The following is a 25,300-nucleotide window of genomic DNA, read 5'->3' on the forward strand; positions in this document are numbered from 1 at the left end:
TGTCCCACTGCAGTTTCGTGTTCCTGTCCTTAGACTTGAGGAGGTCCTTCCTGGCCGTGTCCAGGTCTTCCTCCAGATCTGTAACATGGAAAGAGAGGGCTGCCAGGCGCTCCTTCAACTGGCTCTCCTCCTGTGACTGCCTTTTCTATGACTTCCTGAGTGCAATCACCTTAGTCAGGTCTTCCTCATGGCTTAGAGAGCCGTAGGAGAGTCTCTAAGGGGGAAAGGAAGCCTTAGCCCTGTTTTGAGAGGGAAGGAACACAGCACTTCCAGGCAATCGGTGAGGTCAAAACAAGGCACTAAGTGTACAAATCCAGGATGGATGGGTGGCTGGTACCTTCTCGTCCAGGGCCTTGTGGTGCTCAAACAGCAGTTTCAGTGCCCTGAGCACCTCCACCTCGCTGGTCATGTTAGCCGGGGACTGTGCCTGCCGCTTGCCCACTGTAATCCGGAAGGATGGAATGTACCGGGCAACCAGTAACCCCAGGTGCTCCAACAGCAGCTGCAGGGCAGGGCCAAAGGGGCACTTTCAACCTCATGCTTGACTTCAGGCCCGATAACTCCTTTCAGCCTCACGCTACAGCTGGAAACATGCTAAGGCACGTTGGAATCCTGCCAGTTCAGTCTAAAGTTAAGAGTGGACTTCCCCAGGGGCCCAGTAGTTACGACTCCACCCTTCTGCAGGGGTCATGGGTTTTAATCCCTGATCGGGGAACTAAGATCCCACACAAAGTGTAGCATGGACAAAAATGTAAGTTGAGAACTCCCCTCTCAAAGGTACTAAAATTACATTAGCTCTCATCATAAATTTGAAGTAAGGTATGAGAACCACAAACTGATCCACCCTGGTCTTCTCAGTGGGAAGATGTGAAAAATGACTTGAAAATCAGACACAAGAGTTTAAAGACAGCAACACAGAGGCTAGCGGTGACCCACGTGGGGCAAATGTCAACACGTGAGAATCCCCCTGCTGACCCTGGTGTTGCTTCTTTCTGCTTTCAGTTCAGCAATTTCTCCTTCTCTTTTACGAAGCTGCTCCCTGCATGTTTTGAGTTCTACACTAGGAGTTGGAAACTCCTAGAAAACACTTAAATGAGAAACTAAATGCAAACATAAATTAAAAAGAGAGCAAGACTGTGAAGGCTGACCCTGTCAAGTCTCTCCAGGCTTCACACAAAGGATCTCCTTGCCCCTCCAGAGAAGAGGGGGTCCACTGACCCCAAGACCACACAGACCACCACAACTCAGACCGGCCTTTGGCCTCCACCTCGACCTGGCAGGCACGCAGCAGGGGAGAACCCGGAATCCAAGCCTGCCTTCTCAAGACCCAGGGACGCCTGAGAAGCTTTCCAAAACATAAACCTAGCAACAAAGTGGATAAAGAGATTCTTAAATGACACACAGACCAATGACCTAGAGCCACTGGGGAGAGTGAAGAATAAAGGGAAGGTCTACAAGGCCACCAAGCTTTGGAGTGTTCCTCTGGGACAAAGGCAGATGGCACCCCAAGGCCATCTGTTAGCCTGACTCCACTGAAGCCACCCAGTCATTCAGTCAACTGGGTAAAATGTAAAATTTATGTTATATGTATTTTATCACAATTTACATGCACGCAGGGCCGTCCACGTGGTGAACTTGCTCAAGCTGAACCACACGGAGTCTTTCGTTCTTCTGTTTTTCTTTGCAGAAACAGAAAGATCCTGGGCTACGTATCCCCTACTACATACTGGGTGTCCAGCACCCAGAACAGTGTCCAGCACTTGTAAGAGGCATGTAGTAGACATGTGAAGCTATGAGGGTGTATGTCATACACGTAAGCAGTAGGTACCCGTCATTAAAACACTGGACACATTGCTCTGTGGTTTGTAAGATGGGAGACATTAACGAGCTTAGCCTTTCTGCTTCAAGGAGTGACTCTCTAGCTCGATCCTCATGCCCCAGAGACTCCTCCAGCCAGTGTATTCTTTCCTTGGAAGAAGGGAGACGTTAAGGGGCTTAGCCTTTCTGCTTCAAGGACTGACTTGATAGCTCAGTCCACATGCCCCCGTGACTCCTCCAGCCAGTGTTTCCCTTCTTGTGGGGCCCCCGCCCATCCTCTACATGGCACCTGCACAACCTCTTACAAGGTAAACTGCTGGGGTCGATCCTGCCCACTAAGGCCAAAATGCCCTGGCCAGCAGGGCCCACAACTATGCTAACAAAATGAAACACAACCCCAATGCTTCACTGGGTGAGGGCCAATCCGATGGGCGTAGTCCCTGGCTGCTCTCACCTTGTTGAAGTCCTTTAATGGACTGGAACCTGGTGGTCTAGAGTCGACGATAAGAAGGTAAAGGAGAGAAAAAGGCTGATATTCCTTGATTTATGCAGAAAGCCAATAAAGCCCCCGACACGGGACTTGCTCTGTTCACGGAGGCCTCAGGTGCCCTCTCGATGGAGTGAAGATGGAGAGCGCCTTCTCGAGAGGGTCTTAGAAGCCCGGGTAGGAAAGTGAACTCAGAGAGCCTCTGCACTCCAAGGGATCAGCCTGAAAAAGAGAGAGAGAGAGAGAGAGAGAGAGAGAGAGAGAGAGAGAGAGAGAGAGAGAAATACACGGGGACCAGAGCTCTGATGGAGCAAAGGTGTTTTAATCAAACATGGTGTGGGCATATAGACTGTCTTACAAGGTAGTTGTTCTCAGCAAAGATAAAGATTAAAATTCCAGACTTGCAAAACATAGGTGATCCATATTAAAGGGAGAGAGAGTTGTATACAATCACTTTTACCATATGGTTCACAGGAAGGAAGAGGGTACTTATCACTGTATAGAAAAACTAATGAAGGAAATGCCTGGATTCTTCAGCCTGCGGGAGAGGCTTGCCTCTCCTCTTCAGGAATTAATAAGGAGCAGAGAATTCCTGACAGATCCAAAACAGCACACAGGAAGCCTCTTGTTAAATGCTTCCTTAAAAAAAAAAAAATAAATAAAATAAATAAATAAATAAATGCTTCTTGACAATTCCCTCTATTTTATTAAATTTGTAAAAAAAAGGTCTTGACCAAATGAGTTTGGTTAGTATTAACCAACCTTATAGAAAGGCGATGGTAAACAACAAATATAATTATCAAGACAATCACCAAAGCTACAGTTCCAGACCCGATACTGTGGGTAATACTTTGAAACCATCCTCGTGGGTCTAGCCCAGGTAATTTGTTCAGCTAAGGTTTCCAAATTAGGGGAAGAGGGCAGATTTTTAGAAAAGGTTTTAAAGATTTTCTTTTATAGTAATTGTACATTCAGAGAGGCATTATCACGTATATTTTGTAAATGAAATTTGATTTGTTCCCAGTTGTAGGCACTATGATTGACGTGAACAGGAATAACACAAAAAGCTTAAAGAAGTAGAGGAGTTAATACAAGTATATAGTTTGCAATTAATACAAGTTACAGAACGTAAAAGTCTTATTAAATTGTAAATTTTCTATGGCTATAACAAAAGGAAGTGGGACACAGGCCTGTATAAAATATGACTGACTGTAGCAAAAGAAATAGTTACCATGACGACTGGTCCCTATGAAATGTCCGGTCCAAGTTCCAAGTTCTTCGGTGCTCTGATGCTCGCAGCAAGTTTCCAAATGGCCCATTGTTCAGACCCACTCTGTTTATCGAGGACGATCTTAGGAGGAGGTGGGGCTAATCCACGGTCAAGCCACTCAAGAAGTCGTTTGTCATAGTAATGTTCCATCATAGTGTCAGTGACCTTCCATATCACACACAGTGTTGTTAATATCATCTGAGCAGTCAGATAACCACATACCATGGGGTCCCCAATCAACAATTGTATGATTAGCCACAAACATTGATTTTCTTGATTTGGTTTGACATTTGTCCCAAGGAATGGGAGTATAAGTAAAGTTTTTATACGTAAACCCTTTGCATAAAGTTCTTTGTTCTTTCCCTAACTCCTTCCCTAAAGTTTCAGTAGTATAAACATGGTTTACAGACGAAGAAAGGGCAGTAAATAATCCAAGCAGTGTCTGAAAGTCTTCTTTTGGAGGCAGGACGAAAGCCCAAGTTTGTCAGCCCAAATTTGTCGGCTGACGTTTATGCACAATTTTGCTGGGCCCATGCACAAGGGAAGGACTTCATAGCCTAAAGAAAAATTAATTAGTTTTCTTTCCTGCCCAGAGTGTGAAGGCCCTTTCATGTACTAGGGGAGAAAGCATATGTATAGAGTCATTAGTTGAAATGATTGGTCCTCTCTCTGTCCATTCGACCACCTGTAATAGAGGGGGGTTGGGTGTTAGTCTGAGCTTGAGCAGGGGGAGGCACAGGCCAAAAGACTGAGCATTGCCAGGAGAATGTATTCAGGACTCGGAGGCAACCCTTGTTGAGAGACCAAATTTTCAGCTTGATTAGTAGGGCTTTTATTTGTCTCCAAGTGAGGAGATCATCGGGGTGATGCCGCCGAGGGTGGTGCTTTCTGAAGATTTTTGGAGCAGACATGGCCCGTATTGGAATTTCTTCTTCCTGGGGTTCTTATTTCATCTCCATTTTGAATGCCGGGGCCCCCCTTGGGTCGAATCTTAAGAAGAGGTTAAAAAATTTAAAACAAATAAAGCTGTAGTAACAATAGTTATAGGTTTAGAAAATGTTAGAACCTAGTAAAGTCTGCTTTAGATAAGGAAGACAGTAGTGTACCTGTGTATTCCCCTTTTAAAAATTTTTTTATTTGTAACTTTAGTGTGTGATGTGTTTGTTTTGACTATGTCTTGTGTCTGTGGATTATAAGGAATACCTGTAATATGTATTTATTGATAGGTATTACAATTTTATGAGGATCGGAGCCAATTAGAGTTTTAGTCCTAATTCTTCCACTGATAACGATTAGAGCAATTAAATCAAGGTCGGGTGTAAGTGACTTTATTTCCATAAAACGGGTATAGATCCATTTTACTGGGTGTTCTTGTTGGGCAATAAGTCCTGTGGGAGAATTAGAGGGGAGTATAAACAATTCTAGAGGTAAATCTATTTTGATGCGAGTAAGAAATTGTTTTTGTAATTTATTTTGCACCAAACAGAGTTCTTCTCGTGCCTCTTGAGAAAGTGAATGAGGGCTATTTAAATCAGGATCTCCTTTTAAAGTACTAAATAGACTATTCAGTTGATAATTAGCAATGCCTAAAGAAGGTCTAATCCAATTAATATCACCTAAGAGCTTTTGAAAATCATTTAAGGTTGATAATTTATCAGCACGGATCTGAGTTAGTTCGGGAGTAATGTGTTGCCTATTAACAACGAACCCCAAGTAATAGTAAGGTGTAGAGGTTTGAATTTTTTCAGGGGCAATGATTAATCTAGAGTTTTTAAAGCATAGTTGAGCTACATCAAACATGTGTTCAGTGTTTAAGATAGATGGAGCCGAAAACAATATATCATCCATATAGTGAATAACAAGAAAGTTAGGAAATTGCTTTCTCACGGGCTCAAGGGTTTTGGCTACGTAGTACTGACACATGGTGGGAGAATTCATCATCTCTTGTGGCAGTACAGTCTATTGGTACCGTTCATGAGGTCTAATATGATTAGGAGAAGAGAGAGAGAAAGCGAATCTCTATTCGTCTAAAGGGTGTAAAGGTATATTAAAAAAGCAATCTTGTCCTGGTTGCAATGCACCCATAGGTTTCACAGATGCACTAACTTTTCTAAGGTCTGTTAGGAGACGCCATTTGTTAGATTTTTTTTTTTTTTTTATGACAAAAATAGGAGAGTTCCAAGGAGAACAAGATTCTTCAATATGTTTTAATTCTAGTTGTGCATCTATAAGTTCCTTAGCCGCCTGTAATTTCTCTTTCGTGAGGGGCCACTGCTCTGTCCAAATAGGCTCGTCATTCTTCCAAGTTATTTTAATAATTGTATTGTTTGTTAAATGAGAAGTGGCCCCCAGGGAAAATGTGGGATGTATATCTCAGTATGTCATATCTTATATCTTTTTATTAAAAGCATATATCTCACTTTTCCTTAGCAACTATGAAGTGTCTTGTATATTAGCATTTTATAGATTGGTGAATATATTTATATTTTTATATATCAATATATTATACATTATAAAATATATTTATTAATCGTTTAAAATCTCTTTAGTTTTTCTGTAAGAAAAACTTTTTGTAAGAGGAATTTAATGTTTAGTAATTAATGTTTTAAAATCTTATTTTATTTGGAAATGACCTAGCTGTTTAATAAACTTTTATTATTTAGTTTTAGTACAACTCTAGAAATTTAAGTTATTCTAATCCTAAGAGACTATTTTAGATTATAATAACAGATTATAATAATAGATTATTCTATTAAAACTATAATTACTTTTAACAGTTTATCCAAAAGTTTTTATCTCATACATATATATATCTATATATATATATCTATATATAGATATATATATATAAAGAGTTACCTTTTTGTTGACAAATTTAGTTTACCTTAAACCTAGGCATAAGAAAAGTATTATATAATGTTGATGACTTAAGACATGTCTTAATTAGATTAGCAAACAATTATATTTAAATTATATTCATATTTAAATAATTATATATATTTAATATTTTTCAGTTCACGTGAATTTGAATTTAAGTAGAGCTCATTAACTTCATAGTATCTAAAACCAAAGCTGGTATATCGATGGCAACACTGCCAGATGTTGAGGGTTTCAGGTAAAAGATGGAATTTGTCTCAGGTTTTTGCTGAAGGGGACGTGGGGGGGTCCCTGCTTGCAGTTTTCTGGAATAGGTTTCCTTTCAATGCCAGATTTAGACTTACAATCTTTAGCCCAATGCATTCCTCTACTGTAGCGAGGGCAGATTTTTGGAGGTCTTTTATCTTTATATATTTTTCTTTTCTTTTTTTTTTAAGCTTTCTTAGGGCCATCCCTTTTTAAATGGTTCTTATTTCCACATGTAAAGCATCCTTTATTTCCCTTTCTTAAGGCAGCAGCTATTGTTTCAGCTACCATTTGCATCTTTTGAGTTTCTAATCCTAGATTGCGACAAGCCTTGAAATAATCAATAGTTCCTTTCTCATGAATTGGAGCTATAGCTTTTTGACATCCCTGATTTGCATTATCACATAATGCAAGTAATTTGCAAGTAATTAAAGGTGTTTTAATCAACATGGTGTGGGCATATATACTGTCTTACAAGGTAGTTATTCTCAGCAAAGATAAAGATTAAAATTCCAGACTTACAAAACATAGGCGATCCATATTAAAGAGAGAGAGAGTTGTAAAGCAAATAATTTCTCTAGTTGCCTTTTGGCTTCTCCAAATACACTACGGGAAATAGCAGTTTCTAATCTAGCTAAAAAATCAGCATGCATTTCCTTAGATCCCTGAACTTTAAATAAGTGATGAAGTAAAGTAGAAAAGTGATGGGGCTTTCCAGCCTTTTTACCCATGTCTTAGTACTGACTGGCCTCAATAGGCCCTGCGGTCACTCCGTCCAAGAATCTGCCTACGTGTACCAAGTCCCTGTTCTGGGTGCCACTTGTTGAGGTCCTTTAATGGACCAGAACTTGGTGGTCCGGAGTTGACGATAAGAAGGTAAGGGACAGAAAGAGGCTGATAGTCCTTGGCTTATGCAGAAAGCCAATAAAGCCCCCGACACGGGACTTGCTCTGTTCACGGAGGCCTCAGGTGCCCTCTCAATGGAGTGAACACACAGAGTGCCTTCTCGAGAGGGTCTTAGAAGCCCGGGCAGGAAAGTGAACTCAGAGAGCCTTTGCAGAGCTCCAAGGGATCAGCCTGAAAAAGAGAGAGAGAGAGAAAGAAAGACACGGGGACCAGAGCTCTGATGGAACAAAGGTGTTTTAATCAACATGATGTGGAAATATATACTGTCTTACAAGGTAGTTATTCTCAGCAAAGATAAAAATTAAAATTCCAGACTTACAAAACATAGGCGATCCATATTAAAGAGAGAGAGAGTTGTAAGCAGTCACTTTTACCGTATGGTTCACAAGAAGGAAGAGGGTACTTATCACTGTATAGAAAAATTAATGAAGGAAATGCCTGGATTCTTCAGCCCGCGGGAGAGGCTTGCCTCTCCTCTTAATTCCTGAGTATTCAGGAATTAATAAGGAGCAGAGAATTCCTGACAGATCTAAAACAGCACACAGGAAGCCTCCTGTTAAATGCATCCTGACATCCCCTCAGGCCACTCTCCTTACAGGACTTGGGCCGAGGCCAAGTTCTTCCTTATCTTGGCCTTTGCCTTGGGGTTGCAGCACTGAAAAAGCGCCCACAGGCGGGCCCTGCTGCAACCCATCCTCGCGGATGGGGGCAGCCCCCCACTCGGGGGCAACTGCTGTTTCACGGCAGGATACCCACCAATCTCACACTACAACCACTGCTATTCACACTATGACCACCGCTCTCACACACACTGCTCTCACACACCACTCTCACACACACCGCTCCCACACTATGACCGCTGCTCTCACACTATGACCACTAGCACCACTGTCTCAAGGAGAAATGGCATGAAGGCTCTGCCTCCAGCACGTCTCCTAGGAGCCTGGAACCGGAACCCACTCAGTCACAAGGGGCTCTGTGGTAACAGGGGGGCTGGGCTCAGGCCCACCTTCAAGGGTGCAGAGAGGGGGGACGGGCTGCCAAAAAGACGACAGGTGAGTGTGGGGTGCGGGAGAAGGAAGGCCGTGCCCATGGCTCAGGCCCCCAGTCAAACATGACCCTGCAAGGTACTGGGTCACAGTCGAACCGACCAGTATGAACTCCTTCAGAAACCACCACCCCTGGGAATGAGCACATCTTCTAAGTGGGCTTCTGCCCCCCTTTAAGCCCCAAACAAGCCTCCAGTGAGGCTACTGAAAGGGCACCCATGAACTCAAGGGCGTCCCCAGAACCCACCTGGCTGAGGAGGACTCACCACGCTAGCTGCCCCTCACTCTCACCCTGAGCTCGGTCCTCCCTGACTGACTCCCTCACTCGAGCTCAGCAAGGGCTTGACCAACCTCGCTCCAGGCACTTAAAATGAACCCACAGTGGGTACAGGGGTTCATTCAACCTGCTGTGAACTCGCCCTTTTAACTTCGACCCTGGGCTGTCAGACGACTCTGCCCCGTGGGGGCTGCAAGGTGGAGGTTCAGGGGTGTCCCTGCCTCGAGCCGCGACAGCCAGCGCCTCCCAGAGCCCACCAGGTGCTGCACCACCCTCCGTCCCCGAGTCTCCCACCCCTCTCCTGGCCCCACTCCCACCCTCGTGGCTCTCCACTAGCCAGAGCACAGGCCACTTGCTCCTGGCTCAGCCTGGACCTCTGCTGTCATTTGAGGACCTCGGTCCCCAGGGTGCTTGGGGTCCTATATCCACCCATCTCACGAATTACACACTCTGGGAGAGACAGAGTACAGTTTGGGGTCCCGCCTGCAGTTCACCCTGAACACGTTCTCTTTTTTTGGCTTTATCTACTGGAGTTCTCTGAGCTGTGTTTTTAAAACCTCAACTGTTGCTTTCAAAAAGACTGTAAAATCACTGTGCTCAACTTTAACAATAAAATCTTCATTTTCCACCTTAAAGTGAAACTGGAGGGAAGACTAAAAGCAGTCATTTTTCCAAACTGAAATAGAAAACCCACATGTGACCATGTCACAGAATACAGGTCACGTAACCCCTCCCTCCTCAGCCTTGGCCTCCACCACCAGCAGCCCGTCATCGCAAGGCCTGCCCTGGGCTGGCAGGGGCAAGGGAAGAGGGGAGACCGGCTCCTCTGTGTCCAGGCCGTGTGGGCTGCTTGCTCCACCTCCTTCCCAAGTTCACGTGGCACTGAAACAGCCCGGGCAAGCTGGGGATTCTGACCAGAAACACAACCGTGGGTACTAAGCAAGGACACCTGGTTCTTGTTTTCCCCAGTATCAAAGTTGATCAATACAAGTACTGTGACTGTTACATGTGGCTTCAGATGACAGAATACACCCAGGGTGTCCCCACTTCCAGTGACAGATGCAAGCAGCTTGTAGATCAGCCTACCGAGAACTAGAAAAGCTAAACACAGTTTAAAAAGAGGTCCTTAGGCAGCCACAATCCAAGATTTCAAACAAAAGGGAAGCCCAGTGAGGGAGCTGAAGACTGAGAGGCCCGCTCCTTCCCTCGGGCCATCTGAACAAAGCCGACTCTGCGAAGAAAAGGCAGGAAAAAAGTCAAGCGGAGGGGACTGGATAACACAGCTCTGGACGGTTCCTTGGGCTGGGAAGACAAAAATTTGAGTGCAGGCCTAGTGAATCAGTTCGGATGTCAGAAAATGGACCCAACACTCTGCCCAAACTGGTTGAGCACTATCTGTCACCTCGTGGTGCTCAGGAGACAGATGGTGGGCTTCAGGACCTGCTGAGAAGAGGGCGGCCCTGGGAGGCAGCCCAGGCTTCCAGATGGAGACGCGGGAAAGCTCCTCCCTGGGTTCGGGGGGAAAGGTGGGTGAAGGCTGCTGAGACTGAGCTTACAAGGAACCCCCAGCCTCAAGTCCATCAGGCCCTGAGTGAACAGACAGCTCTGTCCCCACTGGAGGTCTGTGTCAGAGGAGACTCTGGCGAAGACAGCATCACTCAGAACCTCTAGGGTTTTCCAAACATAATGTCCAACATGCAATCAAAAAACCAAAAGAGGGTGTAACAACAAACAGGACCAAGAGAAAAAAAAAACTGAACCAGATCCAGAGGTATCAGATGTATATCAGCATATCAGAGGTATGCTAGAGGTATCAGATGCAAATGTCACCTGTTGAAAAATATACTTGAGAAAAGGAAAAATTTCTGAGAATCAAAACCGACTCTCGAACTTTACAATAACAGTGACTGAATTTAAGAACTCAGTCTCTGGCCTTAACATCACATTGGACATAGCTGAAGAGATGATCAGTGAACTGAAAGATGGGTCAGGTAAAAAATATATATAAGAGAAAAAAAAAGGATAGAATATAGTGAAGGAGCCCCTTGTTAAACTACGTTGTTAAAAAGTATAAATGGGGACTCTCATGGTGGAGAAAAGAGAAAGGGGAATAAGAAATGCCTCCAGGGGTTGAAACGAAAGACCCTCTTGATGAAAGTGAAAGAGGAGAGTAAAAAAGCTGGCAAAACTCAACATTCAAAAAAATGAAGATCATGGCATCCGGCCCCATCACTACGTGGCAAATAAATGGGGCAACAATGGAAACAGTGACAGACTTTATTTTGGGGGCTCCAAAATTACTGTAGACAGTAAAATTAGAAGATGCTTGCTCCTTGGAAGGAAAGCTATGACAAACCTAGACAGCATATTAAAAAGCAGAGACATTATTTTGCCGACAAAGGTCATTTAGTCAAAGCTATGGTTTTTCCAGTAGTCATGTATGGATGTGAGAGTTGGCCCATGAAGAAGGCTGAACGCCAAAGAATCGATGCTTCTGAACTGGGGAGTTGGAGAAGACTCTTGAGAGCCCCGTGGACTGCCAGGAGATCCAACAAGTCACTCCTAAAGCAAATCAGACCTGAATATTCACTGCAAAGACTGATGCCGAAGCTCCAATACTTTGGCCACCTGATGTGAAGGACTGACTCATTGGAAAAGAACCTGATGCTGGGGAAGACTGAAGGCAGGAGGAGAAGGGGACGACAGAGGATGAGATGGTTGGATGGCATCAATGACTCGATGGTCATGAGCCTGAGCAAGCTCGGGGAGTTGGTGATGGACAGAGAAGCCTGGTGTGCTGCAGTCCATGGGGTCGCAATGGGTCAGATACTGAGCGACTCAACTGGCTGACAGGGACAGTGGCAAGAGTTGGTTCAAGAATCAGACCACTGACTCAAAGATGAAACCACACATTGGTTTCAGCAGCTATGCAGGTGCCTAAGGCAAGAAGAGCATGTTCAAGCGCTCAGAGGAAAAAAGGTGTGGCTTTTAGTGGCACAGCAACACTGAGAGCTGACTTTCCAAGAACAAGGAAGTCAGAAGATAATGGACTGGCATCTGTAAAATGCTGAAAAACAAATAACCACCAACCTGGAATTCTATACTCAACAAAAATACTCTTCGAAAGTGAAAGCAAAATAGAGACTTTGAGGGCAAATGGAAATGAGACAACTCATCACCCACACACATGCACTAAAAAAATATTCAGGCAGTGCTTTGGGAAAAAGAAAAGTAGTCTCTGACGGAAATATAAAAAACAAGTAGAGACCAACAACGAGGTAACTGTGAGGGTAAATATTAACTCTACAAAACAATGATGTTAACGCCAAATATATATCTAACAGTTCAAAGTGTAACAGTGACAGGAGGAAACAGTCGAGTCAGGGAGGCAGTAAAAGTACTAAGTTAGTCTTGAGTGTAAAACACATGCTGTGTCTGCAAATGCGCACCTAACAACCTGACAGAGGAGCACAGAACTAGAGAAACACTTCATAGCTTTAAAAGAAGGCAAGAGCAAAGAACACAGACTAGGTGGGACAAACAGAAAACACACAGCAGCATGGTGTCTACACACTGAATATCAACATTATACACAGAGCAAATACTCTCATTAAAAGATAAAGTGTCAAACTGATTCCAATGAAAACTGTACACTATTCACAGAGCTACATGTTAAGATGGAATATCTTTTAGACAGGTGAACCTAAAAGAGACCTAGGCCAACAAGGACAGAAAACTGATGTGGCAATATCACTGTCAAATAGTCTCTAAAGAAAGAAGCATTATTAGTGATAAAAAGGAGCATCTCATACTGACACAAGTTCAGTCTAGCAAGAAGATGAGGATTCTAAATTAACATAACCTCAAAATATCAATACATAAAAACTGACAGAAATAGAAAAGGAGTAACAGCCGAGTTCATAATCCCAGTGGGAGACGTTAAAGACACATCTCTCGTGGAACGGCCCCCTGGTATGTAGTCACCTGCAGCCATGAAGTACCTGAAATGCGGCTGGCTCTACAATGAGATGTGCTGCAAGCCTGAAACACACACTGGATTTTAAAGACTTAGCATGAAAAAAAGAATGTGAACTATTTCATTAGGTTTTATCATGTTGATTACACACTGAAATGATATTTTATGTGTGCTAAAATAAAATATATACAGGTAATTTCACCTACTTCTGCTTTTACTCAACGTGGCTACTGGAATCTGAATTACATGAGTGACAAGCCTGATCTGACTGATACACATGGAACATTGCATCCCACTGATACATATTATTTTCAAGAGCCCAACGAACATATAACAAAAAGAATATATATTGGGCCATTAGGAAAGCTCAAATTATTTCAAAGGACTGAAATAATGCAGGGTATACTTAGGGACTGCAACGGGCTGACGGTTTATGGGCCCTCAAACTTCACCCGGCAGGTGGTGATGATCCTAGGAGGCAGGCACTCTGGGAGGGGTCAGGCCAGGGGGGAATGGGCTCCTGTGCTGCGAGAACAGGGAGAAGAAGCAGGCAGTCTAGGAACCAGGAAACAGGCCTCACCAGATGAGGCACCTGCTGGTGAGCTTGGGACTCCCCAGCCTCCAGGCCTACAAGAAACAACTTTCTGTTGTTTATCAGCTAGTCTACGGGATTTATAACAGTAGCCCAAAAAGACGAAGACAGGGCTCTTCATGGAATTAAGCTAGAAATCAAAAAAGGGTCACTAGAAAAACCTCCCCAAACATTCAGAAGTTAAATGACATACTGCTTGAAGAATTTCCTGATTAATAATTTTAAAAAACACAATGAAAATTAGAAAATACTTTTCCTTAAAAGATAATGAAAATCTGGCTTATTCAAACTTGTGGGATGCAGCGAACTATGTTTAGAGGGTAACTTAAAGCCTTAAACACGTATACTGGAAAAGAAGGAAGGCTAAAAATCAATTAAGCCTCTCTCCCAAGAAACCAGAAAAAACACCATAGCGAATGAAACACAAGGCAGATGGGAAAAAAAAAAAAAAAAAAGAGCAGAAAACAAGGAAACAGAAAGCAAATATGAAGTTTCTTTAAAAAGAAAGCCAAAAGTTGGCACTTTGAAAGGAATGATAAAACTGATAAACCCCTAGAAAGACTTATTAAGAAAAAGAGACAAAGCACAAATCACCAGCATCAAGGATTTTTAAAAGGGGAGACAACACATCTTGCAGATAAGAAAAATATTATGAACCACAGTTCACTTACTAATTGGAGAGGCTGCTCATCTCAATAAATTCCTAGCAGGGGGAGAATGCTTTACTGAAATAGACCCAAGAAGACATACAATATGAGAAAATTTTATTTGCATGAAAAAAATTACATCTGAAATTAAAAGCCTCCCCACAATGAAACCAACTGGTTTTGCCAATCAACTCTTCCAAAATTCTAGGGAAGAAAACAGTCATCTCACAGGAATTCTTGCAGTAAACAAGGAACACTCTCCAACCTTGTTTTATAAGACTAGCATAACCTTGATACTAAATCCAACCAGGAAGAAGTACAAGAAAGTAAAATTACAGACTCTGAGTATAGATGAAATAATCCTAAATAAAACACTAAGAAATAAAGTCCAACTGAAGGAGAATACATTGAGATCAGGTTGGGGTTGTTTTAGAATCACAAAATTTTTAAAAGTTAAATCACCACATAAAAGAAAAATCACCTGTTTCAAAATCTGCAGAAGATAAACTTAAGAATTTTTAATGTAATAATTTTAGCTCATGACTAAGAAAAAACTGCTTAGTAAACTAACAGAGAAGAATTTACATATTTTGATAAAAATATCTATAAAAAAGCTAATATCCTGTGTGATGGTGAAATAGTGAAAGCTTTTCCTCTGATAATTGGACAGAGACAAGGATACTTATTCTCACTACTTCTGTTCACCACTGTACTGGAGATCCTAGTCCATACAATAAGTCAAGAAAAAGGAAAGGGTTATCACAGTTGCAAAGGGGAAAAAAAGAACTTATTTGCAGACATAATTGTGTATACATAAAAAGATACAATTAGAATGATTTGAAGTAAGTGGATTTACCAAGGGAATATAGAAAAGTCAATTCTATCTCTATTAGGAATTTATGGCACTGAAAATATCAAGTTATCTAATTAAACATGTGCAAGACATACAGCAAACTATAAACTTCTAAGATAAATAAGATCTAAAAAAATGGAGAGCTATCTGTATTGTGTTCATGGATTATAAAAATAACATAAAAGGCACACACACACACAGAGTTAATCGTGTGAGGCGATGCGTATGTGGGGCAATCATTCCACGACGTCTATGGGCATCAAGTCATCACAATGTAGACTTGAAATACACAAAAAATGTATCTGTCAATGACTCCTTAGTGAAGCTGGGGGTCTAAAATCAGCGCCTGGCACCTGGTAGCTGGCAGGTGTGGGAACCCGGGTTCACGTGCAGGATGTACACACTCTTAATCACAGGTGAGACTTGAGGCAACCCAGCAACTCTCCATTTTTTTCTCTGTTTTGCTCTGTTCCCCTTGCCATTTGTGTTTAACAGATACCCAGTATCGAGTGAGCAGCGTCAATGCAGCAATAATGTTTCCCCATCTAAGGCGGGAGCATGTAACACCAACAGACTTCCCATCGCCCCGAGATAACTGGGGTGCCCCATCACAACAGAAAGCAAAGAAACACGACAGTCCCCGAGAGAGAGCTGCCCCACGGCAGGGGGAACTAGGTCCACCAGACGTCCCAAGGGGACCCCCAGGGGCTTGGAGCCCAGGCTGGGCCCCTCAGCTTGAGGCCACACTTGCCTTTCCACCATTCTGGGGGTCCTGGCAGAAGAAAGCCAGGCCAAGGAAGGGGGAGGGTGTGGCCGGCCTGTGGGACTCAGGGCAGGACTGACTTGGGTCTGTGCTGGGCTCCACGTCCAGTCACCACCCTTGGAGTGTACAAAGCTCTTGGGATCATTGTAGGTTTTTGGCAAAAAAGCAATGGAGCTGAAGTCACTTAGGATGGCTTTTAAGGAAAAAAATCCTCACTGAGGATTCCCTCAGCGCCAGCCTCGACCCCTAGTGAGATGCAGACTCCTGGTCATCCATGGCTGTGCCCGCAGCCCACCAGCTCCAGGAAAGGACTCCGCCTTCTCTTCTCTGTGTGCCATGAACCTGCACAGTGGGCCTTCAGAACCTCAGGAGACTCACCCCACCCCCACTGTAGCCAGAACCCTCCCCAGGCATTAAAACAGCTGTGGAGTCACTTTGGCCCAAGCCCTGGTTACGGATCCCTGGAGCCCACTACAGCCTCTACAGCATGATTAATCAGGCCCTTTATACACAGATTCCTGCCTGTCAGATCTGAGCTTTGGATTCATGGTCAGCTCTGTCCCTCCCGTGGCAGCCAGGTGGGCCGCAATGCAGACAAAGGAGCTCAGGAGCTGAGTGTCAAGGGAAGCACTGAAAGGACAGTGATGGATGCAACCTGTTGCAAACTGAAGGAGGGTCCCTGCATGCCTCAGAAACGGCCTCTGGTGTGCAGGTGTGGAGGAGGGCCCCCACAGTGCAAAGCAAAGAGAGGTACTCAGGGGCAAAGGCTCTTGGCCTCTCCGGTAGCAGCTCCAGGTGGTAGCTCGTGAACAGTGGACAGCCAATGTGGTCACATGAGCGTGACACTTATTCCCTTACAAAGAAAGAGAAAGGGGGCAGGGTGTGGGAGTACCCGGAGGGTGTGGTGGGGGGGATGAAGAGAGGTGTCCCTCCTCTCTTCAGTGCAAATTGCTTTTGTGAGTCTCAGAGCTGCCAGAAGGCAGTTACCAAGTCAGGTCCCCACAGTATCCAGTGTGGGCTGGGTGCCTTAGCCCCCGTCACATGGACAAGCCACACCACATGGCTTCCCTGAGTTCTAACAGAAGATCTGGGGGGTTTGTCTAGGTACACACTTCCTTACTGTAGCTGTGTTACCCACTTCTGTGAGCCCCCGTTTTGTCCTCTAGATAAAGGACATCAATTGCTACCTTAGCAGGTTGCCAGCTTAATCCCATGAAGACTAATTAGGGTCTACAATTAATTAATCCTACAATTAATATCTGGCCTTAAGAGATATCAATGAATAGCTGGCCTTAAGAGATATCAATGAATAGCTGGCCTTAAGAGATACTGGGCTTCCCTGATAGCTCAGCTGGTAACGAATCCTCCTGCCATGAGGAGACCCTGGTTTGATTCCTGGGCTGGGAACGCTGAGCCGCTACAGAAGGGACAGGCTACCCACTTCAGTATTCTTGGACTTCTCTTGGGGCTCAGCTGGTAAAGAATCTTCCTGCATTGCAGGAAACCTGGGTTCAATCCCTGGACTGGGAAGATCCCCTGGAGAAGGGAAAGGCTACCCACTCCAGTATTCTGGCCTGCAGAATTCCATGGACTGTATAGCCCATGGGGTTGCCAAGAGTTAGACACGACTGAGGGACTTTCACTTCACTTTCAAGAGACATGACCTGAATCCAGATTAAACTGGAGTCTCCCAGTGTCATCTGGCATTTCTTCCCTGAAGCCAGCCAAAATTCACATAGGAGCATTTCCAGGGTCTCCACGTAGCCAGCTGGACAGAAAATCCAGTGTGGTTCAAACAAGCTGACAGACAAGCAGGAGAGGACTCACGGGCAGATGGCCTCCCTCCGGTCTCAGGGGAGCTCCGGGACCACAGCAGGAACCGGCGCTCTCAACCCCCGGGCTCAGCAGCGCCCTCCTTCTCAGGCCGGCGGCTCTGCCCTGACGGGCGCAGGAAGGCCACCAACTGCCCCAGGCTGAACTCACTCCCCTCCCAGGGCTGTAGCCTGACCTCACCCGGCCTCACCCCTTCCGGCAGAACCAGCCCTCCTCTTCCCTTGATTCCAGTGTGAGGCCCGGCCCTGGGCCCTGATTGGTCACCGCCCCAGTCCTGAGCCACTCACGGTGGCCAGGGAGGATGGAACACACCGATTGGCCAGGTCCAGGTCATGTGACCATACTCTCCAGGATACGTGCGAGCTGCTCACCTTGTGTCCGGGGTAGAGAGAGTGTGATGCCCCCAGAGCAGAGCTGAGACTCCAGTCCATGTGTCCGTGTGCTCAGTGTCCTGGGACGTGCCTGCACATCCTCTCTACACACCGCTTTGTCCTCTGCAGACAAAATATTCATGACACACCTCTTCCTTTCCCAAGCGCTGTTTCACACACCCACATTCAAGGGAGCAAGACCTCCTGTTTGAAGGTAGGTTTGGAGATCCTCTCTTAACCTCTGGACTTGTTTCTTGTATTGCTACCACTGCTACTGCCAAGTCACTTCAGTCGTGTCTGACTCTGTGCGACCCCATAGACGGCAGCCCACCAGGCTCCCCTGTCCCTGGGATTCTCCAGGCAAGAACACTGGAGTGGGGTGCCATTGCCTTCTCCAGTTTCTTATACTGTTAGAATAATTTATTCAGTCTAAAAACCCCCCACAAGCACCACCATATGCTTGCTGCTTTGCCTATTCAGGATTCTTAGCTGTTCTGACAGAGAAGGCAATGGCAACCCACTCCAGTACTCTTGCCTGGAAAGTCCCATGGGCAGAGGAGCCTTGTAGGCTGCAGTCCATTGGGTCGCGGAGAGTCGGACAGGACTGAGCGACTTCCCTTTCACTTTTCTCTTTCATGCATTGGAGAAGGAAATGGCAACCCACTCCAGTGTTCTTGCCTGGAGAATCCCAGGGACAGGGGAGCCTGGTGGGTCTATGGGGTCGCACAGAGTCCGACATGACTGAAGCAACTTAGCAGCAGCAGCTGTTCTGAGGGCATGGCCCAGGGACCTCCCAAAGGGAATGCATTTTGTCCAAGGAAGCACCTGAGAGGCTGAATCACTGAATCACTTTGCTGTACACCTTAAACAAACAAATTATTATAAATCAACAATACCTCAATTTAAAGAAAAGATATTCCCTCATCAAAAATTGTTCCAAATTTTGTAAAGTTTTTCCTTCAATTGTTGGTTTTTAATATGTGTCTAATTGGTTTGGTGGTGTTTTGTGAGGTAGGGATCCAACTTACCTTCCCACATGGATACCAGATTGTCCCAATGGGACGATTCCTTTGTCCTTGAATAATTGAATATTTTTTAATTTAATAATGGAAATTATTAAATTAAATTATTGAATTAATTTAATCATTAAATATTAAATTATGTATTATATTAATATTATAAAGTAATCTATTATATTGATTAAATTAACTATTGAATTAATTTATTTAAATTAATATTTAATTTATTTTAATTTAAATAATATTTCAATTATTGTGCTTGATTTATTCATATTTTCTATTTGTTCCTGGTTCAGTCTTTAGAAGATTGTACTTTTCTAAGAATTTGTCCTTTTGTTCCAGGATATCCATTTTCTTGTCATGCAGTTATTTCTAATTGTCTCTTATGACCCTTTGTCTTTCTTTGTGGTCTGTTGTAACGTCTCCTTTTTCATTTCAAGTTGCTTTGAGTCTTCTCCTTGTTTTTCTTGATGAGTCCGGCTAATGATTTGTCAAGTTTGTTTATGTTCTCCAAGACGTATCTTATTGTTTTATTCATCTTTGCTCGCGTTTCCTTCATTTCCATTTATTTCTGCTCTGATCTTTATGATTTCTTTCCTTCTGCTAACTTTGGAGGTTTTGTGGCCATTTTCCTCTTTTTCTAGGTTCTTTAGGTGTTAGATTAGGTTGTTTATTTGATGTTCTTTTCATTTCTTGAGGTAGGCTTCTTGTATTGCTATAAACTTCCCTCTTAGCATTGATTTATTGCGTCACATAGGTTTTGGGTTGTCATTTATTCATTGCCATTTGTTTTTAGGTATTTTTAAATTTCCTCTTTGATTTCTTCAGTGACCTGTTTGATTTCTCCATGTGTTTGTGTTTTTTACAAATTTTCCTATAAATGATCCCTAATCATGTATCAGTGTGATCAGAAAAGATGCTTGCTGTGATTTCAGTTTCTTAAATTTTGCAAGGCTTGATTTGTGACCCAAGATGTGATCCATTCCAGAGAGTGTTTCATGTGCACTTGAGGAAAAAAAAAATGCATTCTGCTGTTTGGTGATGGAATATGCTAAAGATATCAATAAGGTCCATCTAGTCTAATGTGTGATTTAAGGCTTATGTTTCTATATTAATCTTCTTTGTGGATGATCTGTCCATTGGTATAAGTGGGGTGGTAAAGTCCCCTAGTATTATTTTCTTACTGTCGATTCCCTGTTTTATGGTTATTTGTATTTGTCTTACGTATTTAGGTGCTCTTGTGTTGGATGTGTGTGTATTATTATTGCACTATCCTCTTCCTGGATCTTGTAAGTGTCTTCCTTGAGTGTCTTTCCTTGTCTCTTGTAATAGTCTTTATTTAAAAGTCTATTTTATCTGAGATGAGAATTGCTACTCCAGCTTTCTTTTGATTTCCATTTGCATGGAATACCTTTTTTCCAGGCCCTCCGTTTTAGTCCGTGTGTGTCCCTAGGTCTGAGGTGGATGTATTATGGACACCATTTATATGGGGCTTGTTTTTGTTTCCATTCAGCCAGTCTGTGTTTCAGTTGGACCATTTTATCCATTTATAGGTAAGGTAATTATTGCTATGCATGATACTATTATTTACTTTATTATTCTGTTTTTTTTCCATGTCTATTCACTCCCTTCTATTTCCTGCCTAGAGAGCATCCTTTAATATTTGTTGTAAAGCTGCTTTGGTGGTGCTGAATTTTTTAACTTTTGCTTATTTGTAAAGGTACTGAGTTCTTTGAATCTGAGTGAGGTCGTAGCTGGTTGGAGTAGTCTTGCTGGTAAGTTTTTCCCTTTCATAACTTTAAGTATATCATGCCACACCCTTCTGGCCTGCAGCGTTTCTTCAGAAAGATCAGCTGTTAAACTTATGGGGATTCCCTTGTTATTTGTTGCTTTTCCCTTTCTGCTTTTACCATTTTCTCTTTTTGCTAAGTTTTTCTTAGTTTGATCAGTATATGTCTTGGCATGTTTCTCCTTTGGTTTACCCTGTGTTGGACTCTCTGTGCTTCTTGGACCTGGGTGTGTTTCCTTCAACAATATAGGGAAATTTTCAGTCATTGTTTCTTCAAGGGAGAGTTTATCTTTCTCTCTTCTCCTTGAATTCCTATAATGTGAATGTTAGTATGTTTGATATCCACCAAATGGCCTTAAACTATCCTCAATTTTTTGGCTTATTTTCTTCTTTTTGGTGCTCAGATCGGGTGATTTCCACTACTCTGTATTTCTTTGTCTTTTTTTTAAATATAAATATTTATTTTAATTGGAGGCTAATTACTTTACAGTACGGTAGTGGTTCTGCCGTACATTGACATGAATCCGCCACGGGTGCACATGTGCTCCCCGTCCTGAGGCCCCGCCCCCTCCCTCTGGGTCAGCCCAGTGCACCGGCACTGCTCTGTGTGTCAGCTTACTGATCTGTCCTCTGAGTCATACAATCTCTTGACTCATCTGCTGTATTTTTCGTGTCAGTTATTGTATTCTTCCATTATAATCAGTTCTTTTTTATACTTATTGCCTCTTTGTGGAGTTCTCACTCTGTTCTTTCATGCTTCCCCTGATAGAAGTCAATATCTTTTATTCGTTTATTTAATGGGTCCACTGGGGCTTGCTGTGTCATTGGCTTTCTCTAGTTGCATAGAGTGGGGGCTGCACTCAGTTTTGGTGTGTGGGCTTCCCATCGTTCTGTCTTCTCTTGTGGAGCACAGGCTCTAGGGTACATGAGTTCAACAGCTGTGACATGCAGCTTTACTTGCCCCGCAGCCTGGGATCTTAGTTCCCAGACCACAGGTTGAACCCTTGTTGCCTACATTGTCCGGAAAATCTTAACAAATGAACCAGCAGGGAAGACCCAGTAAATATCTTTATGACCCTTACTTTGCAGTCATTTGATGTAGATTATTTATCTCCATCTTGTTTAGTTCTTTTTCTGAGTTTATGTCTTAGCTGTTCATTTAGCATAGATTCTTTGTCTCTTTATTTTGCCTTTTTGTTTCTATGCATTAATATTAGGTAGATGAACTATGTCTCCATGTTGAATAAGTGGATGTTTGTAGAGTGTCTCCTAGGCGGCCCAAAGGAACAGCTCCCCCAGGTCACCAGAGACAGGAAATCCAGGGTGTCTCCTGTATAGGCTGAGTTTGGTGTTCTGTTAGATGGACCTGCATTTGCTTTGGGCATGCTGGTGGGTCTGGCTGGCCCCCAGTGCAGCTGAATGTAAGCCCCACCTCAACAGTTGCAGGTGTACTTCTGGCTGGAGCTGACCTGGAGTGGGACTCACCTTGAGGGGGATGCAAGTCACAGCTGAGTCCACCCACCGTGAATGGTAGGAAAGGAGGCGATTGTGTGGGAATCCAGGCCCTTGAGGGCAAAGCCATTTTGGAGGAGCGTTGTGGGCGTGGCTGGGCTGGGTATGTCTGTTCCACAGGGAACACAGAGACATAGCAGGGCAAGCAGTGCTAGCAAGGTAAGTGAGGAATGTCAGAAAAGTCTCCTTCTAGCACTGGGACAGCTGGGTACAGGGAGGATTTTTTTAAATGTCAAGTGATTTCATCCCTGGATAAAGTTTCAAGAAATCCTTGCCCCTTTGGCACGTGTCCTAAAATTAGTATATAATTCTATTTCCCATGTGACCTGTGGCTACATTGAGCATCATTACCGGCAACATTCAGCGTCAGTAAGTTTGGCACTAACCTACTAAGCATGGGGTCTTGGCTTACCACAGCCCCCAGCTCTCTCCCAGACGTAGCTCTGCTGGTTTCAAATCAAGATATGGGGGCTTGTCTTCCTCATTCAGGTCACCAGGGCTCAGGTGCTCAGCATGTCCTCCCAGGGAAGATACCAAGTTGGTAATGTCCCCTCCTAATTCTGGGTCACCCATCAGGAGTATGGGTCCTGACTAGACTCTATCTCTCCCTTCCAATGCATCTCCATATTGTTTTTTCTTTACAACCTTAGTTGTGGAAGAGCTACTCTGCTAATTTTCAAGTTGGCATCTGGGTTTTCCATGTGAGGAAGCTCTCAGAATAAAATAGAGTAAGTGTCTCAAAAAGTGCCGTTTCAGTTTCTGTGGAAGCTGTCTCCTTGTGTAAGTCAGTGGTTCTCAAAGTGTCATCACTGGACCAGCCGTGTTAGCATCACCTGGGAAGTGGTTAAAACTGGAGTTTCTTAAGGTCCACCCTGATCTACTGTATGAGATGCTCTGAATCATTCCTCCAAGCCATACACATGCTCAATCCTAAATTAACCTGAAACACATCTCCCCCAAGGTTCTGGGCCCACCGTGCCCCTTAGCTTTAACCAGGCACTACTGTTCTGCAATTCTGAGGAATTTTAGGAATTTGGGGGGCATGTTTCACCACTCTCACTTGGAAGATACTAAGGAATATCTAATAAGTTGGACACGATACTTCTCTCTCGTCACCCAATGTGAGAGTTCTTAGTACATAAAGTAAAAATAAAGAACAATTTGATTGGTAAAGAAAATCCTACAGCAGGTTGGAAAGGTGCAGATGCTGCATTAAGATCAAGGTCTTGTACAAGGTTCATGGGAGTACAGGATGTACACATATTTTGTAAACTTCATGGAAAAGAAACAAGGGTGGAGCAGAGTAGCCACTGGGCTTCAGTGACCCCCTACTGCTTAGCTGTGCACCTTCCTGCAGGTGTGATCACCACTGAACCCTGGGAAGAGCACTTCACACCTTGAACTGTGAGGCTCCCCAGCAGGCTGGCCTGTGACCTCCTGGGCACCATCACCTTCTGCTGCTTCCTGAACTGGCCATGTTTTCTCCCTCTGCCTTCATCTCCTCTGCCTTATCGCCTCGTCTTTTGTGGGGTTGCCAGTACCTTGTGGTCTGTGCTGGGCCAAGGAAGACGCACGTTTGCACTTCTGAACCCTACTGGCCACCTGATGACACATCATCCTCCCGTGATCGTTAACTCTGACCCTGATGGGAGAGAGCTGTGTTCACTCACCACTGATGTACTCTCTTTTAGCTAAAGAAGGAATCCGTTCTAATCATGCTTTTTAGGTGGCTGGATTTACCAAACAGAAATACACGAATCCCAGTTAAATTTGAATTTTTGGGAAACAATGAAAACTTTTTTTTCTTTTTTTAGTAGAAGTCCATCTCCTGCAATACTTGGGATGTACTTATACTAAAAAATTATTCACTGAGAACCAAATTTAACTAGATGTCTTGTGTTTTACCTGACAGGCTTACTCCCAAGGTAAAGGGGTTCCCATTTTAGCTTCCCATCCTAGGAGTGGCACTTTGTCTTAGAAAGGAATGTATTTAGTCATCAAAATAAGGTCAGACTTACCTGCACGCCAGCCATGACTTGTGACATATTGATCACATGTTGAAATGATAATACTTTTTGTTTACTGGATTAAAATATAATTTGAAAATTAATTTCATCTGCTTCTTTATGTTTTTAAATGTGGTTACTAGAAAATTTAAGGTATTATATGGAGCTTGAGTTTGTAGTCCATAGTACACTTCACTGGACAGCTTTGGCCTAGAGCAAAAGCCATGCTGGGGGACCTAACGACCATCGGGCTGGGAGTGGGGCACCCCTCTCCCCAGAAAGAGTTAGACTCTCCCCTTTGGAGTCGTTTGTGGCTGAACTGGTCGGGGGCATACAGATTCCTTGAGTGTAGTTTGTCTTTACAAAGATTTTATTGTTTGAATTTTTCAGTTCTGACCAAATCTTGGTGGTTTTTGATTGACGAGAGACCAAACAGGCCTGGAGTGCATTTCCTGTTAAGTATATTTGTAGCAGGATGCTTCCCAGGTGACTCTGGTGGTATAGAACCCATCTGCCAATTTAGGACACACCGAAGACTAGGGATAAAAGTTTGATCCCTAGGTCAGGAAGATCGCCTGGAGGAGGGCAAGACAACCCACTCCAGTATTGTTGCATGGAGAATCCCATGGACAGAGAATCCTGGTGGGCTACAGTCCATAGGGATGCACTGAGTCGGACATGCCTGAAATGACTGAGCACACACGTGTATTTGCAGTTGAATTATGACAGCAGATTGCGACACATGGGAAGAAGCAAGATGGGTGTGGAAAGGGGGTGGTTTGGGAAAGGGTCTGGTTTCTGGAAGCTGTGCCGTGTTGTCCTTTTTACTCCTCTTTTTCTTCTTTTGGTTTTATGATTGCATACTGGTGGTGGCAAGACAACACTGACTGCATTTGCTAGAAGCAGATGTCCCCATTAATTTAGATTTTAGAGACTGAAAATTAAGGAGGATGCATTATGCAATATGAAAGAAGGAAATGAAAATTTCTTTGGCAACATTCAAACTCTG

At 43.7% G+C, this 25,300-nt stretch overlaps 2 long non-coding RNA genes across 4 annotated transcripts; one reads left to right on the forward strand and one right to left on the reverse strand.

Moving 5' to 3' along the window:
- Positions 1–2,622: 2,622 nt before the first annotated feature.
- LOC129640752 (uncharacterized) lies at positions 2,623–17,758 on the reverse strand. Its single transcript, XR_008708952.1, has 3 exons — positions 17,589–17,758; positions 3,537–4,565; positions 2,623–2,944 (listed from the first exon to the last, which is right to left on the reverse strand). It is a non-coding gene; the product is annotated as an uncharacterized LOC129640752 (long non-coding RNA).
- A 211-nt stretch (positions 17,759–17,969) lies between these two features.
- LOC129640753 (uncharacterized) lies at positions 17,970–24,391 on the forward strand. 3 transcript variants are annotated; one of them, XR_008708955.1, is made up of 3 exons: positions 17,970–18,179; positions 20,705–20,759; positions 23,643–24,391. It is a non-coding gene; the product is annotated as an uncharacterized LOC129640753 (long non-coding RNA). The 3 variants fall into 3 exon arrangements; XR_008708953.1 differs by lacking the exon at positions 23,643–24,391 and adding an exon at positions 22,214–22,264; XR_008708954.1 differs by lacking the exon at positions 20,705–20,759.
- Positions 24,392–25,300: the final 909 nt, after the last annotated feature.

This window comes from Bubalus kerabau, unplaced genomic scaffold (genome assembly GCF_029407905.1).
Source record: "Bubalus kerabau isolate K-KA32 ecotype Philippines breed swamp buffalo unplaced genomic scaffold, PCC_UOA_SB_1v2 scaffold_40, whole genome shotgun sequence".
Lineage (NCBI taxonomy): Eukaryota > Metazoa > Chordata > Mammalia > Artiodactyla > Bovidae > Bubalus > Bubalus kerabau.